Below are 21,520 nucleotides of genomic sequence, written 5' to 3' on the forward strand. Positions count from 1 at the left end.
GGCATAAACGTAGACCCTGATGGTGAAGGGGATCTAACCTATAAAGAGCGGTAGGAGAGGCTGCAGAATAGACTTGGTCGCCATTATCCAGCTTGGACAAGACTAAGGTGGAATGCAAATGGAGGAGAGTCCAACGATCTGCTCCCCATGAACGATGCGCAAGAATTTTAAGGGGATTCAGCCAACCATGGCAAACTGCTTTCAACAAGAAAGTGTGAGGTTTCCATGTCAACCAGTGATCAAAGAGAAGGCCAAGAAGCTTGGCCATATCACATTCTGGAATATGTAAGCCATGTAAATATACAGTGGACCCTTGGCCAAAGAAGGCATCACTTAACAATAAATTTGTCCAATGAAGCATTTGAGCGTAAAAATTTTGGCCCGACCAACGATGAAAAACTCGACCAACACGATTCATCCCGAACCTGTCCGTCCAGCCTGAGTGCCTCAGCTGCCCAACCATCTTTGTTTACCAGCCAGGGTGGATGGTTCCTTGCATATATTCGATCAATTTTGTATTATTCCATTGTTTTTAGTGCTTGTAACTGCTAAACAAGCCACCATGGGCCCAACGAAAGCTTCTAGTGCCAACCCTGTGGTAAAAAGGGTGAGAAATACTATCGAAATACATGTACTATCAAAATACTATCATACCACGGTCAGCTGTTGCTCCACCACCATCAGCTGTACTACTCAAAGATGCCGCAAGCCAGAAAATCATTCTGTACAATGGTACGCAGTAAAACCACCATACCACTGCAAGAACTGAGAGTAGCATGTTTATGAACTGTGATTGGAATGTTATCTATGGAAGTAATATGGGAAAGATCATGAGCTTATTCTTAACTGTAATGACACACATACCACTTCAAAGAGCATGAAAGGAGATATTTTGGCCCATGTGTCGTAAAAGAGCTTTACCAATACTATGGTCAGAAAGATAATCAGTTGGAGACGTCAGTTGTAGGGAAAGAATTTAGTCCACTGCGTACTTGTTAACATGGTGCGCAAAGGAAGTGGGTGTCATGTAAGTTGTTTTTGGGTAGACATCGAAAAACCGTTGTCAGTAGGTGGTCTGGAACGTTTAGTAGTAGTACCATGGGCGGTCCGACCTAAGGGAGGTGGGCAATCCAAAAACCTTCACACCTTATTCAGGGAAGTTGGACGCATTGTTAAAGGCGTGCAAGAGGCAGAGGTATTAACAGAAATGGGTGGTGACTCAGCACCTGGAGCAGGTAACAAAGCGTCACCAGCAGAAGGTGCAGGGGTATGAGAAGTCTAGAGAATGGTTCAATAACGAAGCCGGGTCAGAACAGGATGTGGGAACAGAAAGGGGGTCTGGGAGGAGGAGGGTTATCACAGAACGAAGACTCCATGACAGTGGTGCTTTTTTCTTGTTATTTTAAAGAAAAAAAAAGTGAAGAAAAGAAAGAGGGACAGTCATTATAAGGCATGGAAGGGCCATAAGTTCATCCTCTCATCCGAGAGGGCCTCGAGCCTACGAGCAGTGCAGATGCAGCATGAAACCCGTGCCATACCCTACCATTCACGCAAGTATTATTATTATTATAATCAAGGGGGAAGCGCTAAACCCGGAGGATTATACAGCGCCTGGGGGGGGGGATGTGGAAGGCATTCAGGCTTAATTCGGGGAACTGGAGCACAGATTCACGCAAGTAAACCAGCACTCCAGGATAGCAACTTCACATCTATCGAGCCACCTCAGCAGACGAAAGAAAGAGCGGTTGGAAACCATACCTCTTTCGGCTGTCACCTCCCAGAACCGACAGGCAGCCTCTGGAGATGCACCCCATCATCTGCTGGTCACCCCGCCCACTTCTTGGAAATCCGGGAAGGGAGCAGAGCACCTCCAGACAATTCAGATTCCACAGCAAACTAGACCACCCCTGAGGGACCCCACGGAGTGGGATGAACCCTGGCACACTACCCCCTACCTAGAAACCGTAATGCCAGAGGACAGGACCCGAGACTACAACTGGGATGGGGAAAGGGAAGGGGAGGAAAGGGAAAAAAAGGGAGGAGATGGGGAGGATGGGATAGGGAAGGGGGGAAACTGGGGGTACTTAGGTTTGGTCTGAAGAAGGAGACCAAAGGGATTAATTCCTTAGACCAGGAGCCTCTTTGCTGCATCAAGGAGCCCCCCTTGAAGAGGGCCGATAGGTAAAACTGCGATTTTGGCTTAAATAGCAATGCTCTTCTTGCCAAATAAGGCAAGCAAAAATTTGTGTATGCAATAATTTCGTAAAAATCATTCTTAGCCTTACGAAGAAAATATATTTCATTGTGTTTATTATTAAATTATTGTAAACTTATCTTAAATATATTTAGCTGAATTAGGCTAAATTAAACTGCACTTGTTATAATAAGGTTAGGTAAGTTTTCTAAGGTTCTTCGGGTACAAAATTATTAATCTTTACATTAATATAAAGAAAATACATTTTCAAACGTATAAGATAAATTTTTGGAAAGGACTTAATTTTAAACGAGTTCTAGTAACTGACCAGTTTTACCTATTTGGCATGACATACATAGGACATATATAAGAGTGAATGGAGACGAATGGTTTTTGGGATCTGAGGAGCTGTTGGAGTGTGAGCAGGGTAATATTTAGTGAAGGGATTCAGGGAAACCGGTTATTTTTATATAGCCGGACTGGAGTACTGGAAATGGGAAGTACAATGCCTGCACTTTAAAGGAGGGGTTCGGGATATTGGTAGTTTGGAGGGATGTGTTATATGTCTTTATATATGCTTCTAAACTGTTGTATCTGGGCGCCTCTGCAAAAACAGTGATTATTTTGAGTGAGGTGAAAGTGTTGAATGATGAAAGTATTTTCTGTTTGGGGATTTTCTTTCTTTCTGGGTCACCCTGCCTCGGTGGGAGACAGCCAACTTGTTGAATATATATATGTCGTGCCGAATATATAAAACTGGTCAATTAGCAAGAACTCTTTTAAAATTAAGTCCTTTCTAAAATTTTCTTTTATACGTTTAAAGATATGTTTTTTTCATTAATGTTAATGTAAAAAAAATTTAATTTTGCTCCAAAAGAATCTTAGAAAATTTACCTAACCTTATTATAACAAGAAAAATTTATTTTAGCCTAACCCAACTAAATATATTTTAGATTTGAATACAATAATTTAATACTAAACAAACACAGTGAAATATATTTTTTTCGTTAGGTTCAGAATGATTTTGGCGAAATTATTGTATACACAAATTTTCACTTGTCCTATATGGCAAGATGAGCGTTGCTATTTAAGCCAAGATCGCAAATTCTGCTTATTAAGATAAGATAAGATAAGATTTCGTTCGGATTTTTAACCCCGGAGGGTTAGCCACCCAGGATAACCCAAGAAAGTCAGTGCGTCATCGAGGACTGTCTAACTTATTTTCATTGGGGTCCTTAATCTTGTCCCCCAGGATGCGACCCACACCAGTCGACTAACACCCAGGTACCTATTTGCTGCTAGGTGAACAGGTACCTGGGTGTTAGTCGACTGGTGTGGGTCGCATCCTGGGGGACAAGATTAAGGACCCCAATGGCACGACAATGGCACGACATATATAAATATATATAAATATATATAATTATATATATATATATATATATATATATATATATATATATATATATATATATATATATATATATATATATATATATATATATTCATATTCAATATATTCGCGTGCATATCAACTTCTGAAGTTGGTGAGGGCGTATGTAGATGATTCTCTTATTGTCTTCTACGTGATCTCCCTGACAATCGAATTCCTATGTTATCTCGTCTATATGTATGTATGTGTACACACACTTATTCGAAGTGGAGAGTTAATTCCTTGAAAGCCTAGTTAATAGTGGTGAGACTGCATGCTGTGTAGTCATTAGAGCGCTATTCATGAAAGTTGAAGAGTCACAGATCAGAAATACTCCTCGTTAACTAGAGTACACATTTTTATAACTAACGTCACTTCACGAAATACAACGAAACAAATTTAAAGGTGGAAATAAATGCAGAATTATAGATCTGACGCTTATCATATTAAGAAATGAAGAAAATAACAGAAGCCCCTCCTCTTCTCTTGAAGAGTGAGTGAAGGAGGCTCTGACAGCTGGAAACAAACAGCCTTAAGTCTATGCCGAGTTCTCAGCCAGATTACCGTCGAGCCTGTAACCCTTGTTTCTTCTATGTGCATCAGCATTGATGCGGTTTTCCTGGTCAACCTTTTGGTGGACAAGGATTGCTAGCACCTTAACTACAGCCAAGAGGTCTGTTTGAATTTGGACTTGGGCGATTACCCAGCAGAGCAGTACGCCGTGCAGAAAACAGAAGACAAAATGAATTCAGTGTACGGTCAGGGGGATCTAAAATTTGCCTGCTGTTCTTGTAGTGCTAATACTTGGAGTGACACGTGGACGCAAAGTCCCAATTTTCTTGCTCATATTTGGACTTTAATTGAAATCTGTGGGAATCCTAATCAACTGCTTTTGGTGGGATTTGACCCCTGGGTATATCTTGTTGGCATATGTTCCAGCTGGACTTGGTGGTATAATTGGAGCGCACCTAGGTTGCAGTGTCTATTAAGTGATATCACATCTCGAAGATCTCGCACCAGCCGAATAACTATACTGAATGTCAAAACAGCCATTGGCATACCCACTGGCAATGCCTTCGGTTCGCTCTTATATGAAATTATGGGTACAACTTCGTTTTCGGAGGAGAAGCAATGTTGTGTTTTGTTTGCATGCTATATATCACAGCCCGATTAAAGAAGTGACCAGGTACCCAGTCGCTACAGATGAGGCTGGAACCAGGAGGCAGCAGTAGCATGTGGGAGGTGGTGTCGCCGGACAGCATCGCGAAGTCAGCGTCTGTGGTCCTCAAGAAACGAGAGGTGAACGAGCGCAGATCATCTGCAATGTCCGCCGGGTCACCATCTGGAGAAGACCCGGGCCGAAGTACCGGCAAATCTCTAATGAATGAATGAATCTGCAATGTCATTATCTTTTGGCTCCATTTGTTTGACAATGGCAAGAATACACTAATATTTTTAAGTGTGTCGTATTATACGTTTCCTTGATAGTTGTGACAGGACCCACAAGCATAACACCAGACACAAACATGTCTACGACATTCCCAGTGTCCGACAAAACCTTTACAAAAATTCAATGTATGTCAAAGGACCTAAAATCTGGAATACCCTACCTGAAAACTCTAGAACTGCAGACACATTCATCACCTTCAAAACTACCGTTAGAAAACATCTCCCTGATACACCCCGTCAACTACATAAAAACCACCTGGTGGTTCACACACTCACTCGCTCACCCATTTGACTATAAGTACAGAAATACGTATCTTAATCTTAAAATAATGATTCCTAACTAGTCACATTATTATTATAATCAAAAAGAAGCGCTAAGCCACAAGGGCTATACAGCTAACTAGTCACAATTTTGCCTATGATACTCCAATATAGAAACTATGTATTGTGCCAAAACAATATTATTATAATCAAGGGGGAAGCGCTAAACCCGGAGGATTATATAGCGCCTGGGGGGGGGGTGGAAGGCATTCAGGCTTAATTCGGGGAACTGGAGCACAGATCCAATTCCCTAAATCAAGAGCCCCTCACCAACATCAAGGAACCTTCCTTGAGGGGTCCAAAACAAAAGCATTCACATTGCTAACCCCTCAAGGAAGGTTCCTTGATGTTGGTGAGGGGCTCTTGATTTAGGGAATTGGATCTGTGCTCCAGTTCCCCGAATTAAGCCTGAATGCCTTCCACATCCCCCCCCAGGCGCTGTATAATCCTCCGGGTTTAGCGCTTCCCCCTTGATTATAATAATAATAATCACATTGCTAAACTCACAAACTAGTATTTAGTCAACTTACTCCACAATTTGTAATAATTTAGGGTTAAGAATTATTCTAAGTTTGCCCGAAATACCTAGCCATGCTAGGTGCTCTAGTGGCCCCCTCTGTAATTAGTATTTTATTACATGTAAACCACACGATAACCAAAATCTGTAAACCCTGCATTGTAATCCTTATAGAGAATAAATTTTGATTTGATTTGATTTCCTAATCGGAATTTAAATGGCATCATGAAAGGTGCCCCGTTGCTTGGTGGCAAAAGAACTCGCTTCACACGCTGAGGGTCCGGGTTCGATTCCCGGGCTGAAACATTGGGCTTCGTTTCCTTACACCGGTTGTCCATGTTCACCCATCAGTAATAATGGGTACCTGGATGTTAGTCGACTAGTGTGGGTCGCATCCTGGGACAAAACTGACTTAATTTGCCTGAAATGCTCTGCATAACAAGCGGTTTTCTATATAGTTGTATGTCATTGATGTCAGCTAGGCCTATATACCTTGTACATGTACTTGTAGAAATACATATTATAATGCTTTATGGCAATATGCTCATATGTAGAGTACTATAGTGCACTCATGTCAGTCTTGAAATATTTTAATATCTAATCACCTCAAACTGCTCATTATTCCCGTAATTTGCCCTACACTATCCACTTATACTATGCAGTATAATCCCTTCAAGGAAGGGAAACCGAGGGGAAGGGGGGGGGGTTACTTTGATGCTGAAGAGGTCTTGATCCAAAGAGTTGGTACTATCCCCCATATTTTTCAAACCTGCTCACCTCCCATTCCCCAGGCGTTGTATGACCATTAGGGCTTTAACACTTCTCTTCCTCACGATTAATGGGGAATATTATTTGTAAACTTATGGCCTTCCATTCATTAGAGGTTCGCCGGTACTTCCGGCCCGGGTCTTCTCCATATGGTGACCCGGCTTATGGCCTTCCATGACTGGCGTTGGGGGATTTTTGTTTCTGTACACGAGGAAGATGTTCGGCTGGGATTACTACACCAACACCATCTTCAGCATAACCATGTCAGCTGTGCGAACTCTAGGTAAGTTAAACCACGGTATGGGTGAGGGCTTGAACTCGCGGCAAGTGAGTCGTAAAACTCAAGGGCAGTGCGTAAGCCACTGGACCAGCTGGCTACAATAAGATTCACCCAACTAGGTATATTTATACACCACAGGGAGGTTAGCATGGGTCCCACTGTGACCACAAATACAAGTTTTTACTTGAATGGATCTTATTGTAACCACCTGGCCCAGCGGCTTACGTGCTGGCCTGGAGTTTTACCACTCACTAGCCGCGAGTTCAGTCCTCACCTGTACCCTGGTTTGTTCACAATCGTGTTATTACGATTTCGTGAGTCTAGGTTAGTTATTCCTACGCGAAGTTCTGCTTCATATAGACGAAAGAGAGACCAGCTCTTAAAATTTACAAAGAGTAAAGTGCTCTTCTCTCGTAGTCTATAATTTGTTCATGATTGTAGCCAAAGTATAAACGTAAGTAACCATTCTACAGAATTCATTACCTTTGTAACTTGTGAGCTCATTACCTTTGTACCTAGTTCAGCTATCAAAACTTTGGGGGCCCAGTCCCTGGACCCATTACGTACCTCTGTAATCTGTAAATACCTTTGTAACTTGTCATGATTGTGACCAGACTTACCTGGAGTTCATTACCTTTGTAAATTGTGAGTTCATTACCTTTGTAAATTGTGAGTTCATTACCTTTGTAAATTGTGAGTTCATTACCTTTGTAAATTGTGAGTTCATTACCTTTGTAAATTGTGAGTTCATTACCTCTGTAACTTGCTCAGCTATCAAAACTTTGGAGTCCAGTCCCTGGACCAATTATGTACCTCTGTAATCTTTTGACTACCGCCCACAGGATGGGTATGGGGTGCATAATAAACATATTAAACTAACTAACTAACTCTCGTAGTCTTAAATTTTGGGGGAATGGACTATGAAAAATAATAAAAAATGTGTATGAAGTTTTTTTTTTTTTAACCTGAATCCCTCATTTCTCTGAGGCTCCGCTGCCTCGTATTTTACATTCATGGGGAACACTGAAGTTGTAAACACATGTTGTGCAAGAAAGGTATAAAATACCGACAATATGAAAGTCAAGACACATGTGCAACATCTGGATATTTTTATTGTAGACGTTTCGCCATCCAGTGGCTTTATCATTACAGATTCTAGGACATAATTAGAAGACAGTAGGACTGGAGTTTACCTGGACTATATACAAAAGATGAGGTAATCAGTCCCTCAGCCTATATAACCGCCAGACTTCTTGCCTTTGCTCCAGATTCTCCACCACCACGATGCTGTGAACACTAACTCCAAGGCTGAGGGACTAATTACCTCATCTTTTGTATATAGTTCTACTGTCTTCTAATTTTGTCCTAGAATCTGTATTGATAAAGCCACTGGATGGCGAAACGTCTACAATAAAGATATCCAGATGTTGCACATGTGTCTTAACTTTGATGTTGTCGGTATTTTATACCCTCCATTTCGTTGGATCAAACTTCCTCCTCCCTGAAGTTAATTCTAATCACAATAGAAATAATAAAAATTGACAGACACAATGGAAACTTATTAAATTTTACTTCCTTATACCTTCAAGGGAAGTGCTTTGATCCTAGTATTATTATAATTAAAAAGAAGCGCTAAGCCACAAGGGCTGTACAGCGCTGCAGGGCAGGAAGCGAGGGCATCAGGTGGCAAAAGGGAGGTGGATGAGTAATAGGTTACGGATAACAGCTGAGCAGTGGATGGTGAAAGGGTAGCAAGAGACTGAGCTAGAAAGGGCTGAGGGGAGTGCATAAGGTATCATCATCAGAGTTTGTGGAGTAAATCAGTCGTTGTCAAGAAGTCAATGAGAGAGTCAGGATTAAAGGAGGGTCCATCAGCAAGAAGGGAAGGTAAAGAGAGAGTAGTAGAACGAAGACGGCGTTGGAGGTAAATTCTGCGTGCTCGTTGATAGAGAGGGCAGTCTAACAGAATGTGGCTAATCGATACTGGAACTTGACACTGTTCACAGAGAGGTACAGGGTGCCTCTCCATGAGATACCCGTGAGTAAGACGAGTGTGGCCAATGCGAAGACGGGAGAGAGTGGTCTCCCAACCACGGCACTGATGACAAGAAGACGGCCAGTAACCTATGCTCGGTTTAATAGAATGGTTTGTTACCAAGCAGAGTTGACCAACGTTGTTTCCAATGGGCATGAAGGTGGGTAGCTATTGCAGCAAAATAGTCCAGAAATGGAACACCTCTATAGGAAATTGGTAGGTCATGTACTGCTGACCGTGCAGCAATGTCTGCCTGTTCATTGCCCTGTACGTCGACATGACCAGGTGTAGTGATACTGCTCCTGTGGGGAGCAGCAGCAGGGTAATACTGCACCACCTCTCGGGGCCCTTAACAACAACAACAGTTTGGTGTGTGTCATGGGCGCCAACACATGGTGTGTGATTCTTTTCTCTTCTATCCCTATATTAGTGATGCAGATTACATGGTGAGTTTAAATATCGAGGCTGGAATATTGCTGCACACTAACAGCACCTTTCAAGGCAGGTGAAATTGCCGACCTAGAAAATGTACAGAGAACTTTCACGGCGCGCATACGGAGATAAAACACCTCAATTACTGGGAGCGCTTGAGGTTCCTAAACCTGTATTCCCTGGAACGCAGGAGGGAGAGATACACGATTATATACACCTGGAAAATCCTAGAGGGACTAGTACCGAACTTGCACACGAAAATCACTCACTACGAAAGCAAAAGACTTGGCAGACGATGCACCATCCTCCCAATGAAAAGCAGGGGTGTCACTAGCACGTTAAGAGACCATACAATAAGTGTCAGGGGCCCGAGACTGTTCAACTGCCTCCCAGCATACATAAGGGGGATTACCAACAGACCCCTGGCAGTCTTCAAGCTGGCACTGGACAAGCACCTAAAGTCAGTTCCTGATCAGCCGGGCTGTGGCTCGTACGTTGGTTTGCGTGCAGCCAGCAGCAACAGCCTGGTTGATCAGGCTCTGATCCACCAGGAGGCCTGGTCACAGACCGGGCCGCGGGGGCGTTGACCCCCGGAACTCTCTCCAGGTAAACTCCAGGTGTAGTTATAACTTTTCTCTTGACATATGCAAGACATCACCATCCCTGTAGAAGCCGTTATTAGATGTACTAGTCATTATATTTTGTTGTTGCAGAAGTACTATGAAGATTCTATGTTCAATAAAGCCTAGAGATAAGGCCTGTGTTTCTATCACAACAATTTATTGAACATAGAATCCTGGGCTACCTGGTGGTGATCCTGCGCTAGACTACATCACAACATGGAGCGTTTACTGAAACCTGAGAGGCTAGACTGTGACCCCAACTTATCAACGGCTGCTCAGGAATGGAAGCACTGGTTTAAGACTTTCGAAAACTTTTTGGGAGCCCTTCCTAAAGAAGATCTAGATAAACTAAGTCTGCTCATCAATTTTGTGTCACCTAAGATATATGAGGCTATTTCTGAGTGTAATACCTACGAAGATACTATCAAAACCCTCAAGTCTCAGTATATTAAACCTACAAATGAAATCTTTGCACGCTATCGCCTTGCAACTCGCCGCCAGCGGATTGATGAATCCTTAGAGGAATACCTTCAAGCACTGAAAATTTTAGGTAAGGACTGTCACTTCCAAGCAGTGACAGCTGCTCAGTATTGTGAAGAGTCCATCAGGGATGCTTTTATCAGTGGCCTGCAATCACCAATAATAAGGCAGCGTTTATTGGAGAATAAAACTCTCGACTTAGCCGCTGCCTTTGACCAGGCAAGAGCTCTAGATTCAGCCCAGAAGAATTCTGAAGTATACAGTACCACTCAGCCTTCTCGAGTGGTAAGTGCTGCAATTCCTGACCAAGACTCTTGCAATGAAGTTACTGTGGAACCTGCCTCAGTGACAGCAGCAGCAGGTACGGTGTGTTTCTTTTGTGGTTTTTCAAGACATCCACGTCCAAAGTGTCCTGCTCGTGAAGCAATGTGCCGTAAATGCCACAAGAAAGGTCACTTTGCTAAAGTATGTTGTGCTAATGCATCAACAAGAGCTAGTGCCTCCACACATTCCAGTGATCATGCGACACTAGCAACAGTGACTTCTGCAGCTACTCCAAATTCACTGCCAAAGGCAGTTGTGAAAGTATTCATCAAAGGAACAGAAGTAGATGGTCTTATTGATAGTGGCAGCTCAGAGAGTTTCATCAATCTTGACTTAGTTAAACTCCACTCCTTGACTGTACATCACTCATCAGGTACCGTTTCCATGGCATCAACATCTCTCTCTATTCAGACCTTAGGGTTTTGTAAGGTAAATCTCAGAGTTAATGGAAAGGATTATCAAGATGTACATTTAGCTATTCTGCCACAACTGTGCTCTGATGTTATCCTTGGTCAGGACTTTCAGAAGCTGCATGGTAGTGTCACCTTAACATATGGAGGTGAACTGCCTCCTCTTGTTGTCTGTGGACTTAGCACTTTAAGGGTAGACCCACCAAAGCTGTTTGCAAATCTTACCGCGGATTGCCATCCTATATCAGCTAAGTCACGCCGCTATTCTTATGAGGATCGGATGTTCATTGAGAAAAACTCAGAGGCTGCTGAAGGAGGGTATTATAGAACCGAGTAATTCCCCTTGGCGTGCACAGGTTGTTGTTGTTAAAGATGATTATAGGAAACGGAGACTGGCTATCGATTACTCTGAGACAATCAACAAATTTACACTTCTTGATGGGTACCCTCTACCTCGAATTGATGATACAGTGAACATAATTGCACAATTGATCTACAGAGTGCATATCATCAAGTCCCTATAAGGAATGAAGATAAACCATACACAGCATTTCAGGCTAGTGATGGCCTGTATCAGTTTACCAGACTCCCTTTTGGAGTCACCAATGGGGTAGCCTGCTTCCAACGAATTATGGATTCACTCATTCAGGAAGAGCAACTCATGGGAACTTATGCGTATTTAGATAATGTTACCATTTGTGGCAAGACCCAGGAGGAACATGATGCAAACCTTGATAAGTTTTTGGAAGCCGCCAAGAAGAAAAATATCAGTTACAATGAGGAAAAGTGCACTTTTTCAACTAAAAGGCTTAGCATCCTTGGTTATGTAGTGGAAGGAGGTTCAATATTCCCTCTACGGGAACTTCCAATGCCTCAAGACAAAAAGTCACTCCGAAGAACTCTTGTCTCTTTGCTTATTACTCACAATGGATCTACAACTATTCAAGTGAAGTCCGCCCATTGAGTGCTACCACATTTCCTGTGACAAAGGAAGCAGAAGCCGCTTTCCATACTCTCAAACAGGACATTGAAAACTCAGTAGTTCAAGCCATTGACGAGTCCCTACCATTCGAAGTGGAAACGGATGCATCTGACATTGCCATTGCTGCAGTCTTATCTCAGGCAGGACGACCAGTAGCCTTCTTTTCGAGAACTTTTCAAGGATCAGAGAAATGTTTCGCTGCTGTAGAAAAGGAAGCCCAGGCCATCATAGAAGCAGTTCGCCACTGGAGGCATTATTTAACTGGTAGACATTTCACCATAAGGACTGACCAATGGTCCGTGATGTATATGTTCGACAAGAAGCACAAAAGTAGGATAAAGAATGACAAGATATTACGCTGGAGGATGGAACTATCGTGTTATGACTTTGATATTCTGTACCGACCGGGTCAAGAGAACATCTCACCTGATGCATTCTCTAGGTCCCACTGTGGAGCAGCATGTCATGATTTGCAATCACTCTCAGCGCTCCACAAGGCTTTGTGTCACCCAGGAGTTACACGCCTGAACCATTTTGTCAAATCAAAGAACATGCCCTACTCAGTGGAAGATGTGCGACAAGTGATCAGAGCATGCAGAGTATGTGCAGAGTGCAAGCCAAACTTTCATCAGCCAGAGAAGACTCGTCTCATAAAATCCACCCAGCCCTTTGAGAGACTGAATATAGATTTCAAAGGACCTCTACCAAGCACAAATCAGAACAGGTATTTCCTTAACATAGTAGATGAATATTCAAGGTTTCCCTTTGTATTCCCCTGTGCAAATATGACTGCTTCAACTGTTATTAGTTGTCTTTCACAGTTGTTCTCTATTTTTGGTATGCCAGCTATATCCATTCAGACAGGGGATCCTCGTTCATGAGTAACGAACTTCAGGAGTTTTTGTCTAGCAAAGGTATTGCCTGCAGCAGAACAACAAGCTACAACCCTCAAGGCAATGGTCAAGTGGAGCGGTTCAATGGTACTATATGGAAGGCAGTTACAATGACAATGAAGTCGCGCAATCTACCTGTTCAACACTTGCAAACTGTCCTACCTGATGCTCTTCACTCTATTAGATCATTGCTGTGCACAGCTACTAATGCAACCCCTCATGAAAGACTCAACTATTCACGTCGTTCCTCTACGGGAGCCTCCGTGCCCACTTGGTTATGTCATCCTGGACCCGTTCTCCTGAAGAGTCACCGTAGGATGAACAAGATGGATCCTTTAGTGGAAGAGGTAGAGCTCCTGCAAGCTAATCCACATTATGCCCACATTCGCTACCAAACTGGTGAAGAGACTACAGTATCTACAAGACATTTAGCCCCAGTTGAAATCCCCATTAGTGTGGAATCTCAAGATACACCAATAGATGTGAAAGATGCTTCGTTTTCTCCTGGAAAGCCCCTTGAGACTACCCCTACGGAAATAGAGGATTCTGCTCCAGCAGTTAGTCAAACCCCGCTGGAAATTATTGAACCTGGTGAAGAGGCTCAAGGGCTATGAAGGTCGGGACGTGTACGTCGCCCACCTAACAGTTTGGGAGATTACTGTCTCTGATATTTTAGAAGGGGGAGATTGTAGTGATCTGCTCCTGTGGGGAGCAGCAGCAGGATAATACTGCACCACCTCTCAGGGCCCTTAACAACAACAACAGTTTGGTGTGTGTCATGGGCGCCAACACATGGTGTGTGATTCTCTTCTCTTCTATCCCTATATTAGTGATGCAGATTACATGGTGAGTTTAAATATGTGGCCTGTAGTTATAACTTTTCTCTTGACATATGCAAGACATCACCATCCCTGTAGAAGCCGTTATTAGATGTACTAGTCATTATATTTTGTTGTTGCAGAAGTACTATGAAGATTCTATGTTCAATAAAGCCTAGAGATAAGGCCTGTGTTTCTATCACAACACCAGGGACCCAACAAAAAATAATATCTTTATGCTTCGTAGAGATATGGCGTAGCCAAAGTTGGATATGGAGAACTAGGGGGTGAGATGTATCAAATTTTTGTATAGCCTGTAGAGCACTAAGGAAAGTCTGAGACTACCACAAATGATGACACAGGCATAGATGCGATACGAATAAGTGCTGCAAGAATGGCATACAGTTCAGCAGTAAAAATGTTAGCCGAAGATAGTAAATGCCCCTGCATGACGGTGTCCGGAAGCACTGCTGCGAATCCAACACCATCTGAAGACGTAGAGCCATCTGTGTACACAGCAGTGGCATGAGAATGGGAGTGGAAGTGATCAAGAAAAAGAGTGGGAAGCCACCATAGGCAGTTGAGCTTTCGAGCAAGGGAGTGAGAAAGAACAGACCTGAACAGCTGGAACTTCCCAGGGGGGTAGGGAAAAGTGAGATGCTACATGAACATATAAAGGTGGTAACTGAAGGGAAGACAAGAGTGAATGTAGGCGAAGAGAAAAGGGACGGAGCAAACAGGGGCGGCGAACGAATAAAGAATGTCTACTAATATCGGTGACCATTCTATAAATGGAAGGATTGTGGAGATTGTGAGAGCGTACATAGTAGCGAAGGCAATGGGCATCACGGCGATCAGACAAGGATGGAACATTCGCTTCTGCATAGAGGCTCTCAACAGGGGAAGAGCAAAAAGCACCAAGGCACAAACGTAATCCTTGGTGATGGATAGAGTTAAGGCTAGAGAGAGTAGCAGGAGAGGCCGTGGAATAAATCTGGTCACCATAATCGAGTTTCGATAAAACGAGGGCTGAATGTAGGCGAAGCAGAGTTCGACGATCAGCTCCCCAGGAAAGATGAGCAAGGGTTTTAAGAAGGTTTAGCCGGCTGTGACAAGTTGCCTTCAGAGAGGTAATGCGAGGTTTCCAGGATAACCTACGGTCAAAGAGAAGGCCTAGAAACCTGACTGTATCACGTTTGGGGATACGGGAGCCATAGAGATACAAAGGATGATCGGAGATAACAGAGCGTCTAGTGAAAGTAATTTGGTGAGTTTTGGTACTTGAAAATTTAAACCCATGCGTGGTGGCCCAAGTGGAAACACGGTCGACCGCATGCTGGAGAGAAACTGCAATGAGATGACAGTCAGCGCCTGCACAAGCAATAGCGAAGTCATCAACATAGAGTGATGACCAAATATTGGGTGGAAGAACAGAGGCCAAATCATTTATAGCAAGGAGAAAAAGTGTTGTGCTTAGAACACATCCCTGAGGGACACCTTCAGCTTGGACGAAGTCCGGGGAAAGAACATTATTGACTCGAACACGGAAATGTCTGTCAGTTAAAAAGTTCTTAAGGAAGGATGGTAGATTGCCTCGGAGGCCTAAGGAATGGGCCTGGGCCAAAATATTATACCTCCAAGTTGTGTCATATGCCTTCTCAAGGTCAAAAAATATGGCAATAACCGAGTGGTTATTCGCAAAGGCATTACGAACATACGTATCCAAGCGTAGTAAGGGGTCTATGGTAGAACGACCCTTACGAAAGCCATATTGACTAGCGGAGAGACTGTTGTGTGTCTCTAAATACCACATTAAACGTCGATTTACGAGACGTTCCATCACTTTGCAAACTGCACTAGTAAGAGCGATGGGACGATAGTGGGAGGCATCATGTCCTGTAGTACCCGGTTTGCGGAAAGGGAGAACAATGGCAGATTTCCACAGCTGGGGAAGAACTCCTTGTGCCCAAATAAGATTGAAGAGGTGTAAGAGGACTACAAGGGCTGACCGATGTAAATGTTGTAACATACGAATATGAATGTCGTCAGGCCCAGCTGCCGATGATCGGCAAGCTGAGAGCGTTTCCTCTAGTTCTTGAAGTGTAAAAGGCACATTATACTGTTCTTCTCTGAGAGAAGAAAAGTCCAAGGGTACTAGCTCTCTGGCACTTTGAGGAAAGAAACGAGGGGCATAAATGGAGCCCCCGGGAATTACGGACCAGATGTGTGCCAAGTTCAATGGCAACGTCGAGAGGGTTTGCTATATCAACACCAGCGACCCGTAGAACAGGAGCCGGGTCAGGAGAGTATTTACCACTCAATTTCCTCACTTTTTTCCAGACTGCACTCATAGAAGAAGCAGAGGTGATGGTGGAAACATAGTCTTGCCAACAAGTGCATTTAGCTTCACGGATCACACGGCGAGCGATCGCACGCTTCTGCTTAAAATCAAGAAGTCTCTCAGCGGTTCTATTGTACCGGTACCTGCCCCATGCAGCGCGTTTCAAATGTACTGCACGAGCACAAGCAGGAGACCACCAAGGCACGCACTTCTGAGAATGCCTGCCTGAGGTTTGGGGTATAGAATGAGAAGCTGCGGTATAAACTGACGTCGAGAAGAGGTGTAGGAGCTCATCAATTGAGGATGAAGAAGGAACCTCACTAAAAGCAGTGAGGTGTGAGTAAAGATCCCAATTTGCCCAATCAAATTGCCAGCGAGGGCTACGGAAAGGTGATGAATAGGAAGAAGTATGAATGATTGGAAAATGATCGCTGTCATGTAAGCCCAGTAGAACAGACCAGGTGAAGTCTAGTGCAGTGGAGGAAGAGCAGACTGATAGATCGATGCAAGAGAGAGTATGAGTACGAGGATCAAAATGGGTGGGAGTACCCGTATTTAAAACATGGAGGGGGTGAGAGGCGAGAAAAGCCTCCAACTGGATGCCACGTGAGTCACAATGAGACCCCCCCCCCCAGAGGAAATGGTGGGCATTAAAATCACCAAGTAACAGAAGTGGTGGTGGTAAGGATGAAACAAGAAAGGCAAAGTCTGGGATAGAAAATGCTCGAGAATTAGAGAGATATAAAGAACATATTGTAAACCACTTATTCAAGTGGATACGGGCTGCAGTGTAATGCAGCGAGGTATGGACAAATAGTTGACAGTACGGAATATCATTGCGTAGAAGAAGGGCACTTTCATTAAAGGTCCCATCTGAGAAAGGATCCAAAGAATACAATAAATTATAGCCTGAGATAGGTTGGAAAACAGCCGAGTGTAATTTTGGTTCTTGTAAGCAAGCGCCAACAGGGAAAAACCTGGAAAGCAACTCTAAAGCTCACCCCGATTACCCCTGAGGCCGCAGATATTCCACTGTAAATAGGCCATGATTGGCGATGAAGAAAATACCAGGAATCTGAAGGTAAAGGCACCTACGGACTAGAGGGGTTAGAAAAGTCAACGTGTGGTGGGATTGGAAGACGTTCAAGCAGCGAAGGAATGGAGCGTTGCGAAGAATGGGGTGGTGAAGATGGAGGAGAGGGAAGAGAAGGAACAGGAAGTGAATCAGTGTCCACTGAAGGTTTAGTCTCTGCAATATATTCTGAAGTGGCTTCAAGTGTTTCTGAATTCAAAGATGTATGGGAGACCATATTGGAGATAGGAGGAGGGTGAGTAAAGATTGGGACAGTAATGGACTGTACCAAAGTAGAGGGGAAGGGAAGAGTGTAAGGGACTGGAGATGAAGTGTGGGGGGGGGACAGAAGAGGCAGAAACCTGGGAGGTGGCAGAAGAGGGAGAAACTTGGGAGGGGACGGGGGTGGAAGGCATAGTAAGAGGAGGAGGGTGAATCTCCACACTTGTAATAGAGCCAGAGAGAGGGGGGAAGAACTAGGTACAGAGACTGGAAAGGTAAAGTGTGGAGGTGGAAGATGGGAAGGAAGGGGCAAAGAAGATTTGAGCAATGTGGATTTTTTGAACTTCTGAGAAGTAGAGGGGCGATTGGTATTAGGTGTCGTACAAGGTCTTGTCGATACTGGGGCTTGTGAGGAAGGACGCGAAGATGTGAGAACAGACTGAGTTGTAGTCGGGACGTCAGAGCCAAGGACAGCAAAAGGATTAGATGCCGGAGTGGCTATGGGAGGGGTAACAACAGAGGAGGCTGCAGAAGATGGGACCCCAGAAGTGGGGGGATGTTTGGAAACACGAGAATAAGAAACACGGGGTAGTCTCCATTGGAGGCGGAGATGAGTAACTGCCATAGCATAAGGGAGACCTTCTGCCTCTTTGAGGCAACGGATTTCACGTTCATTTAAGTAGACCTGGCAACGGTGGGAGTACGAAGGGTGAGCTTCATTACAATTAAGGCAAGATGGAGGTTGACTGCAAGATGTATTAGAATGGTCGTTGGTACCACAGACTGGGCATTCGGCCATAGATCTGCAATATTTCGCTGGGTGACCAAAACGCCAGCAATTTCTACACTGTTGCGGTGTAGGTATCACCTTTCGAACTTGTAACCGATGTCCCGCGACATATACAGAGGACGGGAGTTCTCGGCTGTCAAAAGTTAAACGAGCCACATTGCAAGGGTAACGTCTCCGCCCCTGGGCAGGAAGGACATAAGTGTCTACTTTGAGGATTGGGAGATCCTGGAGTTCTAGCTGTTCAAGAATGTCATTGCCACATGACTGGAAATTCTGTTGGACTATGGTATGGGGCAGAATGACAGTACCACTACAAGAATTGAGAGAAAGATGTTTTTCAATAGTGATAGGAGTAGTATCTATATGCGAAAGGAAAGATCATGAGCTTGGGTAGCATTCTGGACAGTGACAATGCACGTACCGCTCTTGAGAGCATGAAATGAAATATCTCTACCAACATGACGCAGGAGCGCTTTGCCAATATACTATGGTCAGAAAGGTAGGCAGAAGAAGTCGGTCTTAAAGTAAAGAATTTAGTCCATTGTGTGGTCCGAAACTGAGCGTGGAGAGGGAGTGCTTGACGTGTCAGTCTTTTCCGAGTAGAATGGGAAGGTAACGAAGGAGCATCATCAGGAGATTGACGTTGGCATTTAGGAGTAGGACCGGAGTTGGTCCGGCGTGAAATGGGCGGGCGATTCGAAAATTGTCGTACCGTAGAGGGAGAAGCTGGAAGCATAGTCAAAGGAGAGCGGAGTTCAGACAAATCGAAGGAGTCAGTCGAAGCCCCGGTATCTGAAGCGGGTGAGGAAACAGCACCAGCAAGAGGTACAGGAGCATCAGGAGTGTCCGAAGAGTGGTCTAAACACAAGGCAGGGTCAGAATGGGGTGCAGTATCAAGAAGGGGCCCGGGGGTAGTGGGTTCATGGATTGGGTTCTCCATGGTTAGGTTACTCCTTTGCTTTTTGTTTTTAAGAAAAAAAAGAAGAAAATAAAAATAAAAAAAAGAATAAAAAAAGGGGGGAGCGGGGAGGAATAGTTCCCAGGAGGAATGAAAGGGCCGGAGCACCCAAGAGGACCTCAGCACCGCTAGTAGCGCAGATGCAGCATGGAACCTGTGCCATACCCTACCCTTCATGCCAGTAAACCAGCAATCCGGGATAGCAACCTCACATCTGCCGAGCTACCTCGGTGGACAAAAGAGAGGGCGGCCGGATATCCACCATAAGCATACCTCCTTCGGCCACCACCCCCGGAATCTGAGTCCTTCCCACTATTTGTTTTCTCTACAGTGTGGTTAGAGTTTGTAGTCTACTCCGTTCTGGCTATTATTTCCTCCAGTTTTCCATATCATATTGTTTTCCGTTTCTCATTGGAAAGCAGTAAGTCTCAGTTTTTATTTTTCAGAGGTTTAACAGGAAACCAGTAGTCTGAACCTGTTGAATAAAGCCCAATTTAGTGACTTGACAACAGAACACACGGAGTTTTGTTAATACAGGGTGAAAACATTAATTAGTGTTTTCATGCTGTTTACAGCGGCACTGGCGTCATGCTGCGTCAACATGAGCTTCGGCTCATCCCGAGAGCCGCTTTCTAAGCTGGTACCCGAGGAGGAGCTGGGCGCCATATTCTCCGTGGTAGTGATTTACAACACTACACTTGAAGTCTTCCCTGGCACCATCTTTGCCCTTACAGCTTGTTTCTACGCCATCGTCTGCTGCATATATACGCGAGTCTGTTGTCAGGATATGGCTTTTGTCAACTCATGTGATGAATTTATATACTGAGAATCTTGCTGTTCAGGTCTGTGGCGTTAAGGATCCATTCCTAGTTTACTTTAATGTCAAACTATGAAAAGTAAAATACAATAGAGAATACAGTAGGTAATGTGCAATTAAGAGCTTTTTCAGTGTTCATAATGCTTGTCAATGCAAATATTTTTTTCCTCACAGGTGGCTTCTGACTCGACCTGCACAACTATCACTCATGTGAACAGCCACATTAATCAGTACCAATTAGATCTGCACTCCAATGGCAAAATGAGATATATCATTCACCAAATACGAGTTCAACCAATCATCCACTGAAAATATAAATTTCAACCATTGGCAAAACGGCTTTGGGTTATTCTGGCGTTGATCATAGATCTTCATCTCCCTCAGTTCCTGAATCAGATGTCATTAACATGATACATATTAATCTTACACTTTTACCAACAAAAACTAAAATTTAACGGCTATGAATGGAAAGATCAAATAAAGGATGACCGAGACACCCACAAACACAAGTGATAATCACGGTGAAAACAGTACAAAGAAAGAAGAAAACAATGACATTCCAAACTGTATACAAAGGATATGAAATTCCTGGTTAAAAGAAGACACAAACACTAGGATATATTTATCAAAAGATTTTCTAATAAATATGTTCTAGTGTTTGGTCAATTGTCTTTTTATCAAAATTATTTTAATCAGTTATAGTTTATATCATGAAATCCCTTAATAGTGAGACATAACAGGACCTGTTCACTTTTCCAGGCGGGGACAAAATCAATATTTTAGCATAAAAATGCGAATGAATGGCTGTTAATTTTACATAAACTTCGATAAGAAAAATACTGTATGACTGTTGAATTTTGGTACAGTTTGAAGGAGGAACCTGTGTGTAATCAGAAAACTAAGTTGCTATATATGTTTATGTCAGGTTACCTGGAGGTTATTCCGGAGATCAACGCCCCCGCGGCCCGGTCCATGACCAGGCCTCCCGGTGGATCAGGGCCTGATCAACCAGGCTGTTACTGCTGGCCGCACGCAGTCCAACGTACGAGCCACAGCCCGGCTGATCCGGCACTGACTTTAGGTAGCTGTCCAGCTCTCTCTTGAAGGCAACCAGGGGTTTATTGACGACATGCATGAAGGATATAATACTGTAATCCTTAAATATACATACTGATATACCTGGAGTTTACCTGGAGAGAGTTTCGGGGGTCAACGCCCCCGCGGCCCGGTCTGTGACCAGGCCTCCTGGTGGATCAGAGCCTGATCAACCAGGCTGTTGCTGCTGGCTGCACGCAAACCAACGTACGAGCCACAGCCCGGCTGATCAGGAACTGACTTTAGGTGCTTGTCCAGTGCCAGCTTGAA

General features: G+C 43.9%; 1 pseudogene; it reads left to right on the forward strand.

Moving 5' to 3' along the window:
- Positions 1-154: 154 nt before the first annotated feature.
- LOC128706007 (uncharacterized) lies at positions 155-20,369 on the forward strand (annotated as a pseudogene).
- The last annotated feature ends 1,151 nt before the right edge of the window (positions 20,370-21,520 follow it).

The sequence above is a fragment of the Cherax quadricarinatus genome, chromosome 24 (assembly GCF_038502225.1).
Source record: "Cherax quadricarinatus isolate ZL_2023a chromosome 24, ASM3850222v1, whole genome shotgun sequence".
Lineage (NCBI taxonomy): Eukaryota > Metazoa > Arthropoda > Malacostraca > Decapoda > Parastacidae > Cherax > Cherax quadricarinatus.